Source organism: Accipiter gentilis, chromosome 12, assembly GCF_929443795.1.
Source record: "Accipiter gentilis chromosome 12, bAccGen1.1, whole genome shotgun sequence".
NCBI lineage: Eukaryota > Metazoa > Chordata > Aves > Accipitriformes > Accipitridae > Astur > Astur gentilis.
This window is the reverse complement of record NC_064891.1, coordinates 20,212,213-20,234,562: the sequence shown is the minus strand read 5'-3', so window position 1 is coordinate 20,234,562 and position 22,350 is coordinate 20,212,213. Positions and strand designations below refer to the sequence as shown.

General features: G+C 43.4%; 1 protein-coding gene across 2 annotated transcripts in view; it reads left to right on the top strand.

The window, feature by feature from the left end:
- The window catches only part of MAML3 (mastermind like transcriptional coactivator 3), a 254,200-nt gene that overhangs the window by 25,501 nt on the left and 206,349 nt on the right, over positions 1 to 22,350 (top strand). The window lies entirely within an intron of this gene.

The window sequence follows — 22,350 nt, the reverse complement described above, 5'->3', positions numbered from 1 at the left end:
CATAGTGGTTTCCGTGTAGGTTTAAAGTCTTTGGTGGCTCTTAGCTGCAGGAGTAAGAGTATTAACAAACCGAATGCTTCGGAACAGTGGAAGAGGAGCAGAACAGCAGAGTTCTGCTATTGGGCACTTATTTTTCAGCCCTCGTGTGTCTGCACCGGGTTTCTGCTGTGAGGCCACCAGACCGGCTTCTCCATCTGGTCCTTTCCAGCTGGCTCACTGCCAGTAAGCCGCAGTGTAAAGTCTCCAGTGATCCTGGGCATGCACAAGATCCCAGCAAAAGCGGTGTGTCCTGCTGTCCCACTCCCCCCAAACCCCATGCCGCACTTGATAAGGAGTTAGATCCTTGCAGCAACAGTAGATGTGAGTGAGGCTTGGGGAGCAAAAGACACGTCGCCACGTAGAAGCCCGGGGTTTGGACAGTGGGTATGTGGAAGACGGGGAAGCTGGCAAAGGAGCTTCCCAGCTGCTGTTCCTCCTGGTAGTTGAACTGCAGCAGGCACGCAGAGCGCCAAAATGGCTGGATTGGTGCAAAGGTGGACTTAAGACCTTGTTTCCAGCGTGACTAGCTGTACACGGTGCTGGCAAAGACCCTCGGTGGTGGTGGTGGTCTGTGGCCGTCCTCCTGCGGCTGCTTTCTAGCCTGTCCCCAAGCACGGGCCTCTAGACGTGGAGATGCACTGCCTGGTGCATCAGCAGTGGCTTTTTACCTCATAGTATCCAGAATTTGATAGACAAGATGCTTTCTGACCACATCAAGCTTCAGTGAAGCATGCTGTTGTGGCCCTTGGCTCACTGGGGTCATTCCTAAAGTCACCCCAAGCAGGGAGAACACTCAGGCAGTTATGAATGAAACAGTCTATCCTTTAGAGCTATTAAACAGTAATTAATTCTGATTTTTCCTGTTTTCTGACTTTGTAGACTCTCAACACTGTGACCAGAGCTTGCTTTTTCTTGCAAATGTGTAATAATTAGAAAATTATTGCATTATAAAAGCCGGAGCTTGAAGAAAAGAGGAGAACCTAATCCTCATATTTAGCTAAACTGTTATTCTGGTTTACTGGATTATGCTTTTAGTTTTTGCAGTGGTTATGGATACCTGTCCATTTACCAACCATTTCATCAACAGTGGCAGGTGGGTTCTGTCAGACTAATTCAACTTGTCTTCCTGCTGGACAGTGTGTGTGTCATATACTCTGCACAGGGATATTTATCGCAGATTAGCTTTGACTGATAGAGCCGGCATGCTTCTGTAAGAGTGAGAATTGGTTTTCAGACTCTACCTATTGGTCATGCATCTCCTGTATGAATTAATAGTGGTTTATTAAGATTAAAACCAGGAAGTGGCACCTCGCTTCTAATACCTTTTCAGAGGTCAGGTGTTGCACATGCAGGAACTCCAAAAGATGTGGCTCCTACAAGAGTGAAAATATGTTATTTGGTCTTTCCCATGGAAGGGAGAGAAAAAGGATTTAAGGGTGTAGTTGTGAGGGGCAGGGACAAAATCTCCTTTGAAGAAGTTCTGAAGTAAAGCATGTTTAACACTCTAAGATAACGTCTACTTTTTTTTTTAAGGTAGTGCAGTGGTTTTGATAGTACTGACATGCAAGCATAGTAGAAGAGGAAATACACTGCAACAGTAAGACACCAAGGAAATAAAGGCAAGGAATCTATTTGAGAGAGTGTACCTCTGCATTTGTAAAGCAAAAAAACCCCAACAAAACCAAACCAAAAAACCAAACAGTTTGAGGACGTTGTCTACCTCTGTCATGGAAGGATCGCCAAGCTTCCATTTCAGGTGGCTGGACCTGATTAATTCTTCACTGGGAGACGTCCAAGAAAAGCCATGGTGCTGGAGGAAGAGTTGTTCGCAGTGCTGTAGGTGGCACCCTTCCCTTTGAGATGGTGCTGAACCAGTGCCAGAAGGAAGGGGTAGGGGGCCCTCTGCAGAGAGCAGCCCTGGACCAGATGCTCCGCTGGTGTAAATCCACACGGGTCTGCTGATTTACACCAGCGGGGGGAGGAAAAAAAAAAAATATCTGTCCTCCTGTCTTAAAACGCCAGGTGAAAGCAGAGCTTTGCCTCCTTGTCATCAGTAGAGATTGCACGACCCCATCCTCTATGGGATGTGCTGCGGAGGCTGAGCCCCGCGCGAGGCCACGCGTGTGCAGCCCCTCGGAAGGTTCCCCCGCTTCTCTGAGAGCTTCGGTGGGCAGCCTCGACTCTCTCTGGTGCTCAGCCGCAGGGGCAGCTGCGTTTCTGTGGTGGGCAGCGTCGTGCGCGCAGGCACGAGGTTTGTACCGTGCTTTGGGAGGGAGGCGCAGCTCTGCAGAAGCGAACGATGCTATTGCCTTCGTTGGTTATAACGTTTTATTTGGCTAATATGTTAAAAAGGCACTCGTTAAATCGCAGTGTTGCCTCTCTTTAGAGTGATTTTGCCATGAAGGCGGGAGGTGATGCAAGTATTCAGACGCATGCTTGAACTACGCTAGGGCTGAGGGTCCTCAGGCCCATTTGTGTTCCTGTAAGTACAGACCAAAAAAGACTGACTTTTTATTTACTTTGCGGTTTGGGAGTTGAGAGTTAGGACTCTGGGGCCCAAGCGTACAGTCGAGTTACTGTGTGTCAGCTGATCCATGGTAACGGTGTATGGCAAATGCAAGGAAAGTGCTGTGAATGAAGCATTCAGGTCCTGGTGCTGACACTGTGGCCTAAAGCATCCAACTAAAAATATGTCTCTAAAATGGGCAGTCATCTGACATTTTTATTTACTAGTGTGGTTTGGACATGGGTGGATGAAACATTCTAATAAATTACTGTATCTTTTTGTCTGTTTCTGATTTATCGTATTTTACTAATTCAAGAGGTATTGCATGCCTAATGAATTGGAGCTTTGACATTCTGACCGATTTGCGTTAAGGTGCTCGGAGGAGAAGGAAGGGTTGGGACGGTGTATCAAGCAGAAAGCGAACCTTCTCTCATTGATTATGGCCGTGACCTGACCCCTGATACTAAATTCTGTGTCACAGTATTGTATTCCTATCTACCGCAGGATGAGGGGCCAGTACGCTTGCTGTCCAACATTTGCCATAGTTCAAAATAGGTGCTGCTGGTTTTTGTCATTGTCATGTTCTGCTCTTTAGTGTGGCTATCCTCTCGGTTCCCGGTAAGGCAGGGAAGTCGTGTCCCTGTTTTGCAGGTGCAAACTGAGTCTCATTTTCCCCCGACCTCCTGTGCTGGGGCAAAGCGCTCCATCAGTCCATCCTAATTATGGCTGTGGCCATAGACAAAGGAATAACGTTTTGGCATTTTTCTGTCGGAAATGGAGAGAACACAGTGATCCTTTAGGGACGGTGATCAGAAAGGATACAATTCTGAAGCTGTTCCCTGCACCTCTGCTATAAAAAATGGAGAACGAAGGAGTAGTCTGGAACTTTGTTGAAGAGTGGAGAGGAGGAGCTGCTACTCAGCTGTCTCAGGCACAGGGTTCCCTCTCTGTGTATAGTGACAGGATCATCTGAAGAGCCATGCCGCTCGGTGAAGCTGTTGCTGCCGCACGGTGCAGTATGGTGCTTGTTCATTTTGATAGGAAGAAGTTTTCCAGGAAGGGGAGGGGAAAAGAGGGCAGCTGATATCCTCTCTTCACCTTCAGTGCAAAGCCGAAAGGATCTTAAGTGATGCTCTACGAATAGAAGAGAAATTTTCATTTATCCCTCTTAGGGGTTGGTACATTCCCCTGCTTCTGGTTAGTCCTTTAACACTGCAAAGAGACAGTTTGCTCACACTGCTACGTTTTTGTATCAGTCACAGCCTTGCTTTTCTCTCTTTCCCTCCCTCCCAAACCCCTTTAAGGTTTCTTTCGGGGTGGTTTGGGGTTATTGTTGTTCTGGGTTTTTGGGGGGGTTTGGGGTTTTTTTCGGGGTTTTTTTTTTGTTTTTGTTTGTTTTTTTTCCAAAGCAGCCATGTGAGAGGAATAAAATAATTTCGAAGAGCATTATATGGTGAGAATTTTGACAATGAGTGGAAGATTGTAATTACTCTCTTCCATTAGACTCAGTGGCTTTGGACAGATAAGCTGTATTGAAACGTGTGACCAGGGCATGGGATCATGGATTGTCTTTCACTGTTGTCATGGCGACAGTGATGCAGGTGGCCTATAACTGCCTGGCTGTCAGATCTTATACATCAAACTGGTGCTAAGTGAAAATATGTTGGAGGCATGGGGGAAAAATTGCCAGCAGTGTTTATAGGATCAGGTGGAAGAGAGCTAGACAGCTTTAAAAGCAGCTTTTTGTGAAAGCTGTAGATGGCTCGGGGATGGTTCTTTAGAGTGTTTATGCCTTCATATGAGCAAAAACAGTTTTAAAGGGGAAAATATATACAAATATATGTCTTTATTATCTCTTTGCTGCTTTCTCAAAGTCAAGATGATGACGGTGTTAGGCTGAGACGGAAAAGAAATAGGAAGAAGGGCTAATACTTCTAGCTGACAGCTGGAGCAGACCCTAGAACCTCAATACAAACTGAGGAAAATATGATGTATTCACTACTGTATCTCGGATGTAATTGCTAATAGGAAGTTGACCAGCTGTAGAGATGTTGAAGGGATATCAAAACTTAAATTGTGAAATAGCATCTTAAAGTCAAGGTGTCTTACAGAAAATGTCCGTTAGAGTTGCTCCAAAGTAATTTCTTTTTCAGAGCAGTTATCTTTCTAATGGGTTTGTAGTCTATATTCCCTGAAGTTCCAACTAGATTCTGACTCTCATCCCCTTCCCTTTCCAGCTGACAGCACCTTTCAAACTGATGAGATTTACAGTAGTTCCTGACACTAAAATTAGTTAATCTGTGTAATTTTGCTAAGTATCACTGCCTCGTTCTAGCTGTTCACCTACCTTCATTCTCTAATGGAGACAAACTCTTTGCAAAGAGAATAATGAAAATTATGGTAAACAAATAAACTTTTATTCTAGTCAAATGCTAAGTGTTTGTTCCTGCAATACTTTGTCCATGGGAATTTAGTGGGGTGGCTTTGGGGTAATTTTGGTCTTGGTAGTTTACTCTGATCTGAAGTGGAAATACTACTTCGTCTAGTCATGGGAGATACTATGGAAAACGTGCATACCTCTTTCCATTGTTTGTTGAAATATGCTATCTATTAGTTCAGATATGCTACTGGTGGTCTGTCCAAAGCATAAATTCACATCCTCCATGCTCTTTTGGCTAAACTACGTAGAAAAATCAACATTGCTTCAGAGTGCATACAAATAGTTTGGTTTCCAAGTTCATATCCTACATTTCATTTGTTCTGTTAGACGGCTAGTCAGCAACCAGTAACACAGTGAGGGGGAAAGTGACTTCATCTCACGGGGGTAGCCAACATTTGACAAGCCCCACTCTCATCCACTCATCCTGCCTCAGCAAGGTCGGTCTCACCATTTCAGATGCAGAGGCAGGCACGGGAAGCTTTTATGAGGAAAAAAACAAACCTCTCTGATACTGTGAGTATTGAAGACTAAAACTGCTAGAAAAAGTAGAATTGAAAGTAAGGCAGACATGTGGAAGAATGCTTCTAAACTTGCACTTGACTAGGCATTGTGGGGTTTTGAATCATCACCTCTGAAATCACAGTGCCTTTTGCAAGATCATAAGCAGAAAAGCACTAAAACCGAAGCATAATCAAGAAGTTTTTAGTGTAAGCCTAGTGGTCAACAGCGAGGCTGGAATTGCTTGGAATTGTTAATGGCATGGAATTGTGAATTGGACTACATCAGCCAAGCAATGTAAATATTTTGCTCTATCAGTTGAAAAGTACGATCAGTCTGATGTGGCTACAATTTTCAAATGGGGGTGCGTGGGGGGTGGGTGTATTTTTTAACTTCCCGGCTTAGTGCTTCCTGACCTAGTATTCGGTTTCTCCATGCTCCAGAACCCATCATTACATGTTTTGGTTTGATGTATCTCTGGGTTTTTAGATGACACAAGTGTTTTTATTGATAGTAGGAGGAGCTTTTATTTTTCACGAAAGGTCCCTATGGAGGGTTTAACTAGAATCAGATACTGACTCATGAATCTATCAAAGATACTATTGATGTAGGGAGTTATTTAATACTTACAATGAGTTAGCGAAAATGAGAGCAAGATCTGGCAAAGACGCATGGTATAAAGGAAAGTTCTGATCTCGGTGAGAGTGGAGGACCTTCTGGGTTCTTTCCTTTCTTGGTAACTGATTTTTTTTTTGCCACACGCTTGACCAAGATTAGGTCTTTGCCCCTGTTCTAAATGTTTCAGTGTTTTAGACAGAAGTGGAGGATGGGGTGGGAAAGGGAGGTCCTGCAGTTTAATGGTTGGCTCTGAGCAAGCAGTCTGTTCTTCATTCTCTCTAACGGTGAGTATGTTTGTAAGTATCTGGGGGGTTTGCCTAATTTTTCACTCTATTGATGGAAGACATTAGGTAGGTTAAACATTATGCACAAATACAAGATCAGAATAAAAAAGTTTGATACAGTATTGAGGGAGTAGTGTCTGGTGCTTTGAGCACAAGAAAAGGAATTGAGCACTAAGGTTTCAGTTTCAAGCTTTGCCGTTGGTGAGCTGTGCAACACGGACAATGAAATCAGCCCTTCGAGCTTTGGTTTCCTATACTTTAAAACAGATACAACAAGAACTTTAAAGATGAATAAGTGTTACTAAAACTTTGAGATCTTTGCCTCAGAAGTGTTGTGAAAGTGCATCCTTGCCACTGCTTAAATACATACGGACTCAAAGCATATGTAAAGTAGTGATGTTCTTTACCAAGTGCTGAATGTTAGGTAATGGTATGTGGGTAACTCAATAGGCATCCCAGTAATCCATGAAATTGCCTTCAGCATGTGTTTACGGATAGAAAAAAAATCTTAACTGAGATTTTGGGTTCATCTGTGGTTCTCTTCAAAAGTACTGTGGTGTCTTAAGCTGTCGTTCAGATCCAAAATGTGTTACATTATCTTACATAAAGACTTGCATCTTGAGTATAGCTTAGAGATCATCAAGAGCAAAAAAAGGCCCAGATGTATATATAAGGCTTTTCTAGCTTAAGATGAAAAGAGCATGTTTTAAGATGATGCCTTAATTCATGTGCTTGAGGTGCTTCATTGTTTTTTTAATCATAGGTTGTTGGTACCAAATTAGCATTTGTAATAGTTTTAGCATTAGTATTCAGGAAAAGTCTGGGTAGGAGGGGGTTGTTTTTGTTTTTCCAGTGTTTTTTGTTGTTGTTCTTGTCCTCTTGAAGCTAGAACATAGAGATGGCTTGATGTGTATGTTTACAGTAGCTGTACACAACTTTAAAGAGCAAAAATAGGTGCAGAAATGTAGCTGCTATAACCATTTCCTGACTAACAAGATGGTCTGGCTGGTGAACTAGACTCTTGTTTCTGGTGTTGTGAATCTGATAATGCAGTTTGGATGTTAATTTGGAAGTAACCACAAAAGCTGTGGGCTGGGCAGAGTTATTACCTCATTATCCATTGCTCAGGGTTAGCTGTAAGGTTTTGACCATCTGTGCGCACGCAGAGAGGAGGAGGGAAATGGACAATACAGATTACATATTTCAAACCGATATGGATCCTGATTAAGTTTGCAGTTCATTGCAGCAGGACTGAACTCTCTGGTTCTGTCTCATCTTTTCAGCTCGGAATAGTGACTGCAGCTATTGCTTGGTATAAACCCATGCCTTTTAAAAGGTGTTTTATTAGGTTGCGGACATAGTGCTTTCTGTTTTGAAAGTAAGCGGTGTTTTCGTGTCCTGGTTTTTCTGAAAAATTCCTGGCTCTTGAAAACAGTTTAATTGTACTTTAGGTCAAAACTAACTAAATAAAAATACTACTATTCCATCCTCAGGTTTTCTGATACAATGCTAGACCTAAATAATTAATAAGAAATCACTTTAACATTAATCCCAGCACAAACAAGCTGTACCAGTGTTGTGGTTGTTGCAGTTACAACAGAACGTGTTGTTTTACGTTATTAGTAAAAATGCAGGAGCCATATGGTAGCGTATCGCAAGTTTTGTACTATCCCGGTTGCTGTGTTAACCCACAGGAAATATTTTTTGGTAATATCTTGTTCACTGTCAGTCCTTTGAATTAAAGCAGATATTTGTCGAGCGAGTTGAAGGATGCCGCATCTCTGAGATGTTTCTCATTTCAACTGCTGTGCAGCATGTTCCAGCAACTACGAGCCGATAGCTCCTGGGAGGGAAGCAGAAAAGAAAAATACCGGTGGCAGCCTCAGACAATCCAGCGTTGGGGAGGGAGCGGGGTGGGGGAGTTTCCTGTTGTAACAACAAAGCCAACAACCATCAGGATGCTTGTCTGCCATGGAGGGGTGTCTCTGTTTGGGTGTGAGCTCTGTTTCCTGCCTCCCTCTGAATCAAGAATCATTTCTTTTGGATCTCTGAGGGTTTCTTCTCCCCCACGCCCCCCCTCCTGCGTTTAAAGCCTCCCACCCCTTTCCTCCCTCCCCCTCTTTCCTGTCTCCCCCCCATTTCTCAGTGGGCAGGCTTTATGGAATGAAATCCTACGTCTAAGAACAATGGCATTTGCAAAAGTCACTCGGGCAGTTTCAGCGCAGCTGATGAAGATGTCTCTCGCTGTCCTAACACCCAAATAAATGCCGCAATACATGCATACTGCTTTTAATTGGGCGGGTGGAAGTAAGTTTTGGCTCTGATGCTGTGCAAAGGGAGAGACTGAAGTGGCACAACGGTCCTCTCGGCGCAGCCTTACTTTGTGAGCTGCTCGGGATGGAGAGACAGCCGTTTGTCTCCCTGCAAATGCCCCTGGCATGTTAGATGGTACTGGAACTAAGTGCAGATCAGGGTAGGTTTGAAGACAGGGCTATACGAAGGCCATTCTGGGCACTCTTGAGTTGGGGATGGGCGGGGGAGAGGATCAGAAATTTAATTCCCCAATATAATTTTATTTTTTTTTAGCCCCTGAGATCATTTAGGACATTGCTGTATTGGAGCACATGCGATTTCCTGCGTTAAACTCAGTGCTGGGTGTAGCGTGCCTGCCACATCCATTTGCAACTGCTTAGCATGAGTCTTAATACTAAGACACGTGCCACTTAAACCAAGTGACTGTGTCTTGTGCCAAGAGCCTTAAATCCACTCATGGTTAGTGTACTTTCATGCGCACTTAGCCCAGCCTAGTTTAACTTGTTTACAAAGAGATAAGGCAATACATGCATTGCTAGGACTGTAGTGCCATAGGAAATGAGCCACTGGATCTGTCTCTGTTCGCCAAATCCATGCTCTCTTGCACAAAAATGTAAGGAAAGACTGGGTTTTATGAATGGTGAGCCCTCAATTTCACACATGCCAGATGGGCAGAGCCTCCTCCTTTAAAAATTATTCCTGGTCCAGGTGCATCCTTTCTTAAAGTTTGATTTTTATCCCACCCCCACCCCCCTTGCTGCTTCAGGAGCCCAACAAAGTCTCCTTCTCCTTTATCAGCCTTTGTCTCCTTTGTTCTGCCAGTGATGCCAACACTGACACGCTGTCAGTTGGAGTGCAGCTGTGCCACAAAACAAAGGGGATCAGAGCATGTGCTTTTACATGCGCACACTCCTCCTGGTCAACATGTGCCCTGGACCAGCCAGAGGAAAGCCAGAACTATTCACACGTTAGCAAGAAGCTGCAGTTGTGGTGTAGACTAGTGTGATTTATCCTGGCTTTAATGTAGCTAGCGTGGGTAAAGATTGCAATGCAGACGGAGTAGTTACATAGTCCATTCCCAGGACTGACAGACATTCTGCATCTCTGAGAGTTTCTCTGCTCTTCAAAAGCACATACCAAAGCTTGGCCTTTAGCAGGCCATCACTGTCATGCCAGCTTGACGGGTCCTCCGTATGCCTTTGGATTATCATCTGCTAGGGAGAGCAACTCTTCCATCTGTTTGGAAATACCCTTGCACAGTAAAGGAAATAATAAATGTGCTGAAGAAGAAGAAGAAAACACACCTGCCCTCAGGGACCAGGGTAAAGAATTCCAGCAGCAGAGTTTTTTCCGTTCCTTCTAGCAGTAATGGAAGAAAGGTAAAAAGGCCACTGCCCAAGTGGTAGGGGAGGTGATGAGGATAGTGATGATTTCTGAAGCTTTTGTGCAACTATTTTTGATGAAGGCCAGCACAGGTAATGGGACTACTATGTGCTCCCATGGGTTAGCGTTGTAAGTGGTCAAACCTATTAAACCTTTCGGCCGTTTCCCTGTTACTGCTGCTCTTAACTTTCTTGTATTACTGGAGTATGAAGAGCTTAGCCAAAGCTAAGCTGTTGGGTGCTGTACAAAAAGACAGTTGTGTTCCAGGTATAAAATGAGACAACAGATGGATAGCAGGCAGAACGTAGCATCCCAACACTAGAGGAATTTGAGGATTTACGAGAGTTTACAGAGACATTCTGACAGGCACGAAGGAGAGCACATGAAAGAGCTCGAAGAGATTTGTTTGACAGTGTAACGAGCGGAGAGGGGTCAGCGTCTGCCATGGGCTGATCAGAGGTGAAGGTCTAAATGTGATTTGGGAGGAAGAGATAGGCTCTGAAGAGCCTTGAATGTGAAGAGAAGTTCCTAGAGAAGGGAGTACTTGAGCAAATGTGATCTGTGATGCAGTGGGAAAAAAACCCTAAAAAAACCCCAAACCTACTACAACCCCTTTGCAATGCATTTGGGATGGGTGTAGTGAGGCTGGACTGTTTGTCAAGACAGGAGAAAAGAATGCTGCATTTCGTTGCCTCTCTCTGCTCCAAAGGTGGAGTGTGCTTTTTCCAGGCAAATACTCTTGTTTAAGTGCATAAGTACACTTCTGGAAGCCTAACTTCAGGCACCCAGGTTTTAAAATAACTGAATGAAGTATTATATAGTAGAATATGGAATTGTTCTTCTATAATAAAAGCCAGTTAGTGTACCGTATATGGTTGATTTGGAAATTCTTAGACTTCTGTTTGCTAGGAAAAAATAACTTTTCTGAGTTCCCTTGCGACAAGGAACTAGATGATGGAAAAGCAGGAGCATTCTCTGCTGAACTGTACATTGGGGGGGTGGGTGAAGAAGCTTTAAAAAGATGCACTTGGTGCACTTGCTACTTCACAGATTTGGTAGCCAAGTATTGTTTGTGCAGGTGAAAAATTACATTTTCCAGCCTTTCCCAGGGTTTGACTTTACATTCTTAATTTTCTTTTAATAGAGTTTACTGTATACAGTGTAGAGCTTCTTTGCTTATGGGATTTGGAGTTATTAAGGTATCTCTTATCCATTTATGAGTATGCATTAACTATTGGGATTGGGATTGAAGAAATGTTTCATCTACTATATGTAGTAAGTATTGCCTTGAACTGAACACATTGGCAGTGCGGGAGTTGAAGCATGTAGCAGAGACTTGTGTTTATACCTCTTTTGCCTCCACACTCTCTGTATGCTCCATAAGCATCAACATCTTCCACCTCCATCTAATCCTATTTCTGCAGAATTGGAATAATGTGTGAAAGAAGGGTTTAATTATGGAGATCAATATTCAAACTGTGTCTTCACTGCAGTGGAGGTCACGATACCTATATTCTGAGTTGCTAACTCCTCCAAGGGTGGCCTAGTTCTTGTCAGAGCTACATGGTAAAACATTATGCGTCAGTTGAAGTGTTGAGAGTAATAGCACTAAATAGCTAGATCATCGTTGGGTGCTCCATCAGGGTTTGTAACAGACACTTCAGCTTGCAACTTTGGTCCAGATAGTTTGGATAAAGACAACACTTAGCTCGAGCTAGAGTCCTCCATCAATCGTGGACAATCAAGCTGTATTAGTTACAGCTTGTACATTGAAGATAAGCTGTAAGGGTTTCAACAGTAGATGTAGGAAGGGGGAAATGAACCATAGATGTAGAAGAGCAGAAAATGGTGGGGGGGTGGAACTTTAAGCAAAAGCAGCAGCTGATGACCCACAAAATAAGGGGGGGGGGCAGGAAATCCTGGGAAACAGGCCAAGTCTGAAATTGAAATATAACCCAGGAGGTGCCAAGCACCCAAACTTCAATTAAGTTCCAAGATCAGTGAGTGCTGTCTGCCTCTGGAAATCTGGCCGATTGCTTACTGTCAAGATGTAAATTATAGCCAGGTTACTTCTGCCTGCTGTAGCAATTAATGATTGCTGTTAATTAAATTGACTGACCAGTGGGAGGGAAACTGAAATGTATATGTTCTCAGCTGTTTCAGATGATATGTGCACATGCATGCCTGAGAAGGAGCTCTGCCTCTGATGCAACAGTAAATCACAGTCCCAAAAGAGCAGTGTTTTGTCCCATGTGGGTTAAAAAAAAATGTAGTTATTTGTTGCGATTCTGCCTGTGCTTTTTCATATTACGGACTTCTAGAAGACTATATGCAATATTAATCCGAGAACTGGATTTTTCATGCTGACTGATTGTATTTGTTTGGGGATGTGGGGCAGGCAGAAAGGCAAACAGGCTGTATTGTGCATCTTACTTCAAAGTGGCCCAGGATTTCAGTGGAATTTGTCTTGCTTTTTATAGTTTAACCTTCAAGTAATTACTGCCACTCAGCCAAGGCCATAGTCTATCTCAGTTGGGAGGACCCAATATACAGCTCTCACAACCTAAGCAGTCAAGTTATTGTTTTGTCTGTTGCTTATGCTGTTCAGATAGCATAATTCTCTGAGAATTCAGTATGAAGGGGCATTGTGCATGTGAAGGCGGTGGTGATGGATACTAAAACAATGCATTAGGCTGATGTAGAGAAGGTGCAACGTCCTTCTAGAAAACTATACGTGGAGAGCGTTTCATACCTGCTGGTACGTAGAGGGTAGATACTGTGTGCTCTTAAGGGAGCCATCATCTCTGGGTAGGATGGGAGCACATATATCCTTCAGTTTGTATGGTAAGGACACCAAAATGGGGAGCAGCAGCAGGTTTTAGTCAAAGCTCCATAAGAGGTGACAGAGGCTACCACAAATGTGCACCAGTTCAGCTGATCTGCTGATGGGAAGCTGAGCCCTCCATGGCAGAGATCTTTTAGCTACCTGAGTGCTGTCTGGACCGTCTGCTAAAGGTGGGGTTAACAGGGTAAGCCTGGAGTGGAGCATTTGGGCAGGGTGATGTGAAGCCAGCCTTGGTCTTTAGCTACTGTCCAGACTGTCTTGCTGTGTCACTTTGAGAAGCAATGTCAGTCAGTGAAGTCATCCCAAATGATTCCAGCAGACTTTTCTTCCCCAGCTGTCATTCAACTTGTCTTAAGAAATTCCCTCTGTGGAACTTCTTCTCCACCTAATAGATTCCGTGCCTGGATGAGACTACTCTTCCACTTTTAAAAAGTGCAGGGAAAACTCATACTTCGCAAATGCAGATTTTGAGTTTGGTAGAACCAGACTGGTAAATCAAGAAACAAAAGGCTGTGTTACATTTTGTAACAGAAAACCCCCATACTTTAATAATACAGAATTGTGGGAGAACACAAGGTCGGCCAAGCCAATATGAACTGAACCCAACGGATAGCACTATCTGTGCAGCGGTGGTGTTCAGAGGCAGAACGCCCGAGTCAGGAGTTGTGCGGACTGTAGTGGTGGGAGTTTGGGTTCCAGAGGCCCTGTTTCAAACCCTTGTTTGCTGTCTGGCTTAGCATTTTTTTTTGTTCCTGGTGATAAATGGAAGGGTTCCAAATCACCATTGTGTTGTGACTCAGTGCAGAGGGAGGGGGAGAACTTATTCCCCATAAAAGTTTCTTTTGGCTTGGAGACAAAAGAGGAAAGAGCAGTTTGTTGGCTCAGTTTAGCAGATAGAGCGCCAGTAACTGATCGGCTTATTAATACAGAGGGTTTCAAATATACAGTCAGCCCCAAAAACATTTGAAAACACTTAAAAAGAAACAAAAGAAAGGGCGAATTACTTTTGTGTTGGCCTTCAATTAACCATAGTTCATGCTCTGGCTACTTACTTTTTAGAAGCTGCTTTGGCTCTACTTATTTAAATATTCTTTCCTTTTTCTCCAAGGAGAGGAGTCTTGATGATGGTAGGGGGAAAATAAGCTCTGCATGTGTGAGCTTTAAACGCACATGCTTTTCTTAATTGGGAGCAGCAATCTAGGTGTCACAGCAAATCTTAGTCTTCAGTTGCTTTTCTGGTGGCTAGTTAAAAAGAGAAGTCATGCAGTGTATTTTTGTTTTGGTTTGATTTTATCTCCAATTTTCTTTGGTTAGCATGGAGCAAAATGCTTCTCGGATATGCTATGGATAGTTTATAGCCCTATGATTGCAGCTCATCAGTGACAAACAACCTTTCCTTAACACACTCTCAAGTAGGAGGTAGGATTTGTTCTGCACTTGCTGGCTATTTGTATCCCACTCCATTTGTGCAGTGGGTGGACAGTCTGAGTTGCCCACAGAATTTTTTTTAATTCTCTCACTCATGGGAAAACCCATGGAAATGCATCTTGTCAGCAAATAAAACCGATGGTTCTGTACATCTGATTCTTTTTGGCTGCAGAAATCAGAAGAAATCCTGTTTCAGTTACAGAGGCCATGTTGAATTAGATCTAGCTGGAGCGGTTCTTCCCTCTCCTCAGGGGTATCTGCTGCACCTCGTGTGTTGATGAGATGTCAGAGCGGGCTGACAAATGGAGGCAAGCACTGACTTTTCTGTCAGCTAGGAAGACTGATCCCTGAGCTCCAAATACTATTAAGTACATGGGTTGTTTAAAGAGCTGAAACCCCTCTAAAACTGGGTGGTAAATTTCAGTTGTGATACTTTGCAAATAGGCAGGCTCCAACCTTTAGGGAAGGGAATCCGTTAAGTATTGATGAACTTACATGATATTGTCTTAAGGTGCACTGTCTAGGAAGCAAAGCAACAGGTATGAATAGCTGCAAGTGCTGTGTTTTCACCTCTCCTCCACCGAGTATGCAGTCAGCAGTTGCCCTCTGGATTTCCAGCCTCCCCAGTCTCATCCTAGACCCTCTCACATCCACTCCCAGCTCTGGGCAGCCAAGTAGCACACCAGGAATGTGTATCATGACCGTTCTCTAGCTGAGAAGCTGAGAACCCTTGTTCTATCCTCATTCCTCCTTGACCGATCCAGTACCTTCAGCCTGTTCAAGTTATGCTTTCCGTTCCCTGGTGGGGATTCCTTTGTCTGCTATGACTCCGTTCCATTCCTTGTTCTTCCTCTCTCTTTGATGGCTTTTTTGAATTTGTGCTTTAGAGAAACCTCTTCATTCCATTCAGGCTTTCTGTGCAGGTATCCTTTATCTCCTTCTGTACGTCCTATCAAGGCAATCACATGTGCAGGAAAAAAGAATCTGAGCCACTGTCCGTAGCGCATGACCTTCACGTCTACTCCTTTGTGATACGCTGCCTCCTTTTCTTCCAAGTTAAAATGTTGGCGTTTTAATTCTGGCATCTTTCATGGAAATGGCTTAGCCACAGCCTGTCGTTACCCCTTTAAGACAACTGAGCTGATACACTTTCATGTTGCTGAAGATGCTAGTTTTGTTTCTGGACATCTCAACAAGCTCTTGGTGAGGCTCTCGTAATGTCACTTCTAAATTATTGTGACATACTTCTCCTGCCTTTGCCTCTTCTCATGCAGCAGTGGGGATATATAGATGGGTAGATACACACACACACACACATTATATATATAAAATTTCATCCTGTTTCTTTGAACGTCTCGCGTGTTGTCTGAATTACCTCACCGAGTGCTCCTTTTGCTATTTGCATCGGGCACAAAATAACTTCTTTTATGGCTAAGGTCCTTCCCAGCCTTGTCCTTCCTGTCGTTTTCCTTAAAGATGGTCGTCTTCATCTACTGGAGCCATATCGCAGGCCCCGTTTCTCGCTTGTTAGGTTTTCAAGAACGGACCTTTCATCGCCGTCCTCTGAGGCGGATCTGTGCCACAGCAGCAAAGCCAACCCGTCCCTCTCCTTTTCGGAGAGCGCTTTCTGACCTTTACCCGTGTCACTCTTACACGGAGGGTGGGCAACCCAGGCTGCTTCTGTTCTGCTTCTCTACGCGCTCCTGGCATCGTGGGCCTTAACGCGCAGCCAGGGCTTGCTTGAGGCTGATCTTTCCCATTCCCGGCGCTGCCGGCAGCCTGGAGCGGGCACGGACCCGCCGGCAGTCGCCCCACCAGTTCCCCCAGTCCACCTCCCAGCAAAAGGGGGCTGCCAGGAGGGCCCGGGACCCAAGATGACATGGCGGGGCGTGCCTCCTCGAGAAAGGGTTGGGTTGGCTTCGCTGCCTTTTCCCGTGGCCGGTGCCTCTGCCCCGGCTCCTGATGGCACACATTGAAATGCAAATGACAGCAGTAATTGGCGAGAGATAAACCGGGCTGCGAGGGAGCCGGGTGGCGGGGAGTGAAGTGCCTAAGTGACAATTACCGCTCTGCATCCTCCAGCATCCCCGGCAGCAGCCCCCTTTGGTCCCTGCTTTAAAGGAGCTGTAACACGTTAATTGGAGTGCTTCTCTCTTAACGTGTCTCACTTAGTTTCTTGTCTGATTCTGCTTTAGTGGGGAGGTGGGGGAAGGCTTGTCTTCATTGAAGTGGCTGTTTATTGTTAAATCCTATTGAAATGTGTGTCATTTGTCATGTCGTCTCCTAAGATTGACTAGCTGCCTTTTTTTTTTTTTTTTCTTCCCCCCCTAAGGTAGGAGCTCTTAGGCGAGAAATAATACAAGGTAGATATAGTATTAGCTGTAAGTTAGAAATAGGATCTAATATTCCTGATAAGCTGTAGGTCTTGATGCTTACACGTTAAAAATGTAGGTTTCACCCTGACCAGTTTAGGGGATGACATACTTCCTTCACATCTGAAGAAAAAACTCTGGCAGCAATAACTTAAATGGATAGAAGATATATGGGTTTATTTTACGGAGTAGTTTATTTTTCAGTATATATGTCTCTCTATAAAATTTATCCTTAATTTGGGAATTATTCCTTTATTGAGGTTCAACACTAGTCATAGCATGGAAGACTCTGACTGGGCTTCCTCAGTGTGTTTCAATCCTGCCTTGCAGTATAAACAGGTGAAAATGGTTTGTTCGCTAATGTTCCTAAGTGACCCAAAACTTCCTCCTTTACTCGATTTTCGAGACTGAGTAGAAGAGATTCCGGGAGCGAGAGACTCTGATGCTCTCACAGAACAGACTGGACTGGCGTGTCTGAGGCACAGCGTGGGCAATGAATATTGTAATACTGGCACATAACAAACTCTGTAGAAAATGCAAGTTGTTTCTACCCGTGGAAAAGTATTGCATTGCATAAAAGATTCCAGGAGCTCCCTTGCAGGAGTGTTTCAGCATGAAGGACTATAAAGTAGAGAAACGGCAGGGATAAAAATTCCAGGACAGACAGTAAAGCTGCAGCAGTAAGTAGCGTGCTGTCAGTCTCTGGATCAAAGCAGTGGTAGCAAGTGCAGCATCTCAAGAAGAGTTTAAAGAGCAGGCAAAATCAGCCAGAAGGGCAATAATGGCTCCATCTGCCTACTAATGTAAACAGGTTGTAAATGATACAGGACATAGCTTGGAGGAGTGGGTAAGGAGTCTGTCAGGACCCCAAACAATAACATTTTGGAATGGGGTTGGTTTTAGTTTTCCGAAGTATTCAAGGGGAAGGCTCTTTTGAGTTTTAACGCAAGATTTCATTCTAGAAGTAAATACGTCTGGCCCATTTGGATGGCTCGTTTTATGTCTTGCAGTAGCTATCTTCAGAAAGGGATGTGGTCACACTGTACTGTGAAATGCTGTCTCATCGCATCTTTAAATTCTTAGGCTGGGCAGGCCGTTGTTTGGTGGGAGATGCTAATATGACTACTTTTAAGGGGAGATGGAAAAGTGATAACTTGACTGAAAAACATGCCATTCTTACAAAGCATAACAGTTGAGTACCTACAGCTTAAATGCATTGAGTCCATGTCCAGATCTTGTGGCGTTAACTGCATGACAAAGATTAAAGGAAAAGTATAGTTTACATGGAGTGTCTGTTTTTAAGAAAAGTACAGGATGGAGCAGAACAAAACTGCACTTGAATGCTCCTGATCTTGGGCTGATCAGCAGCTTGAAGCAACTTCAACATTATTTACACAGCCTAGTGGTCTGACACATAAGTAGAGATGACTTATATTAGGCTAACTGGCCAAGATATCACCCTGAGCTATTCTCTGCATTTCTGCTGTATGGGTGGCAGAGCTGCTCACGGTGGCTTTTGAATCTGTGGTTTACAGCCTGATGTTTTAGGTATACTGAATCTGGTGTCCACCTACCTAAAAATGGCGTTGTTATTATTACAAGTCAGGATTAGCTACAAGACACACAGCTATCCATGTAGCAAGTAACTTGATCAGCTGTCCCAAGTAAACCACCATATGGTCATAAGTGAGTGAGTTGTGTACCCTGGCATCTTTTGTCTTGGCCACAGGACTACCAGAAGGTCTGCAGTCCTGTATGGTAGGGGCCTACTGAAATGCATTTCGGGGCATGCTTGGTTTATATCGTAGCTTAAACTCCTCCAAGGAGGACCATGAAATGAGCTATAGAGCTGGCTTTCACTATTGCCACGTCATGGGAGCTTTCGTGCAGGAGGGCTTCCCTCCCCTTTTCCCCTGGTGTGCAAGCACTGGAGCAGGAGCTGAAATTTCACCTTGTGTATTTTGGATGAACTGCTTACTTGAGAATTTGAAAAAAATGTTGTTAGTAGCAGCTATCCCATAACACTTTTCCTAGAAAAAGGGTCTTAACAGTAATGTCCAACCCAATTCCAGGTGCAGTAATTATATTTTGTTCACCTAACTTCTCGCTCCGTTGCCAATTTGCAACTCCCATCCTATTGTGCACCATGTTTCCATGTGCTGATAAACAGCTGCTGCATATCCTCCTTCTGTTCATGGATGAGTCACTTCAGTGAATGAAACTGTGTAGAGTTTCCAAAGCTCTTTGGGATCCTTCTAGATAAAAGATGCTATCTACACCGAAGTTATTAATGTTAATGAGATGCCTAGCATCAAGAAGGGTTTTTTCAGGAAGGAGAAATGAAAGAATATCAGGTTGCCATTACCAGAATAGACGGAGGAAACTAATTGAAAAGAGCCTGAAACAAGGTGGAGTAATCCATTGACTTAATAGGAGGAAGACTAGCTTCTCTCTTAGTCTTTGGCTGCACTGAACAGCTCTGGTTTAGCCTATTTTGACGATCTGGCCCAGGGAAAAAAATAATCAAGGACCCAATCGCTTACTACATCAAACTGATGGCTGCAGGGTATCTTTGCATCCATCAGCTTGGTACTACTGAATGTGATTAGATGTTTGTATGAATAAAAGTGTCACACAGAATGATGACACTTATCTTTATAGTGAAATGGGAGAGAAAAGAGCAGAAGGAGAGAAAATTAAAAAATATGCTTAAATGAGAAGGGACAAATATTTATGCAGGCTAGAGAAATAGCTTGGCGAGGGGGAAATAAACTCAACATGAGTCATGCAAGTAGAGTGCAGTATATGCTTTTGTAGGAAAGCTAGAGACCAAGATGGATGAAAGGAAGTTAAAAGGACAAATATATTAAAAAAAAAAAAAAGAAAAAGAAAAAAAGAGTAATTTCTTCCAGAATTATATTAGAAATCCACTGGAGACCTGATGAGCCTGAATAGCTCAGGAGGCTCAAGGGACAATTAAGAAGGGAAAATTAGAATGTAAAATACTTGTTATAGTGGTCTTCCATACAGAGGGATACCACTTAAGCTTAGCATTACTTTTGATAAAGAGTTGGCAGGAGTAGAGATACTTTTATTGTTGATAAAACTTCATTGAATCACATGATTTAGCAGAGAATGATACAAGTATGAGGCTTGGACTCTGCTTGTAGCTTTGCCCCATAATGCTGGGGTCAATGGCTTCATTTTCCTTGTCTTCAAAATGCAAATAAAGATATTGGCTTTGTTTTTAAAGCGCTTTGAGACTGACTGATATGTGTATGTAAATGTAGAGAGTGTTAATATTTTTAATATTTGGACTACATTAATCTATGAATTCAGTAGTTAATTTCTTTAGTATTAGCTGAATTACCTCCCAGGAAAAAACAACCCCCAAATAAATGTGATTTAATTTATCATTACAGCTATAATAAGAAGAATTTGGAAGATTGCCAATGTTCTTCTGATTGAGGTGGGAAAGATGATAAGGGTGATCCAGGGAATTATAAACTCATGACCCTCATTTAAGTACCTAAGAAAATTGTTGAGAGAGTCATTACAGATGTCATTAAAAAGTACCTGAGGCGCAGAACAGCATAGCTTTTTGTAAGAGTAAACTTCATCTAATATATTAGAATTCTTTGAAAAAGTTAAAATAGTGAATAGTGGGAGAAATGTCAGCTATACTGCAACTTAGTTACACTCCTGAAAGGTTTTTGTTAAAAGTTTCTCAGAAGAGGCTGTTAGGGAAAGCCCGTAATCATGGGCTGAGTCTTAAAGTCATACTACAGGTTTAGAAACCATTTTCGATAGGAAGAAAAGAAATTGCAAATTCTTACCAGGGGAAAAGGCTGGTTTGTCAGCCTGGGAAAATGTTAACAGCAGAGCACCTAGGGGGTCATACTACTGTACTGAACAGTAACAGTACTAATGATCTGGAAGAGGGGCTAAGCAGCCTGATTACCAACCCTTAAAAGAGATACAACATTGGCCTTGTCAATCAAGCTTGTATAGAAGAACCGGGAAACCTTCCAAGAGGAGTTTCCAAAGCGCTTAGTCCGGCTGAACCCTCAGTGTGCGGAAACATCCACTGAAGTGTAAGGACTTTGACGGTGGTGCCCAAAGATAAAGCAAGACCAGGCATATAGTAAATATTTGACAATATGTTCGAGTATTTGTGGCGTAGTCATGTGAAAGCCTTTTCAAGAGGCTCAATGGTGAAACAGTCACCTTTGCATGAAAAAGTCAGCAGTGGTTATGTCTAGCTCTGATCCATGCTTGGAAAATAGCCTTGTTCTGGAAACGGCTTCAGCTAGCTAATGCACGTCTGCTGGCCTTTCTGGGTGGGATGCAACTAGTTAAAAATCAGTCTCTTCTGGGGTGCTTTTGTGCCAAGTTGTATGGGGCCTTCTGATTTCTGGTAGTGGCCACTAGCAGATCCCAAGGGGGCAGAGAGTGATCCTCCTTACATCCTGCCTTATATCCCTCCAGTTTCTGATAATCAGTAGTCAAGGGATTTCTTCAGCCAAAGACCTTCTTGTTTAGAAACAACTGATGGATCTACAGTCTATTAACTTGTTTTAATTCGTGGTTGAGCCCATTCCTAGTTTTGGTCTGCACCCACAATTGCCCAGTTTTCCACAGCTGCACAAGCAGCTTTCTGCTGTTGGTTTCAAACCTTCTCCGAAAGGCTCAAAGATAGCTTGCTGAAAAACCTGGCAAGAAAAGAAACACTTCTGTGTGTGAGTTTCTCTCCCCACCAGTTTCTCCTGGTCTCTATTTCCTTACCTTTTCATCAATCATTAGGACAATCTCAGGAGATTTTTTTTAAATTTTCTTTAATTCCTTCAACCACTGGAAATCTATGTAGTTTTCCTGAGCTGCCCCCAGCTTTCTACCCTTTTAACAAGTTAAAATGGCTCATTGGCAGATACGATAAGAATCAGTGCAACACAGAGTAAGCTTTGAGCTATGGCTGGGAGGAGTGAGAGACGGGATGGCAAGAGAACGTGGGAGCTCCTCTTTCCAGTAGCTGTGAGCTGGTAAGGGGTTTCGTGCCCGAAGTGTGACTTTTAATCTCCTAAATACTCATTCATACTTCTCTGTGATAGTACATTCTCATGTTCAAAAGAGTTGTTTCAAAAGCTAGAAGATTTTTTACAGCTTGCGTGCAGTTCACAAGAAAACATAAGAGATGCTGAAAACCTGTAGTGAGATTCTATCTGTTTGGAAGTTAAGGTGCATTGTTTTCCCTGACTGTTATTGTGGGGTTCCTCTGGATACCTGCTCATCTATGGATACGCTTTTTTCTTTAGGAAAGAAATGGAGACATGTAGGCTAATGCACGACTGAACCTGCGTCTCCAGATGTGAAAAGCTAACGCATTCAGAAACTGGTTTAGTGAACGCTCTTGAATATAAAGGAGACGCATTGGGGGAAACACAGCAGGAATTCTTTATATTCTGCAGCTTCCCAGCCTGTTCCTTATGCTCACGCAGCAAACCTCATTGGACAGCTACTCTCAGGCTATTTTTTTTTTTTCCTATGGGAACAGTCACTTCAGTTTATCCCTTTGTTGCCATGGCTTCTGCTTTAACTTTACTGCCCCTCTAGATTTCTTAGAGTGG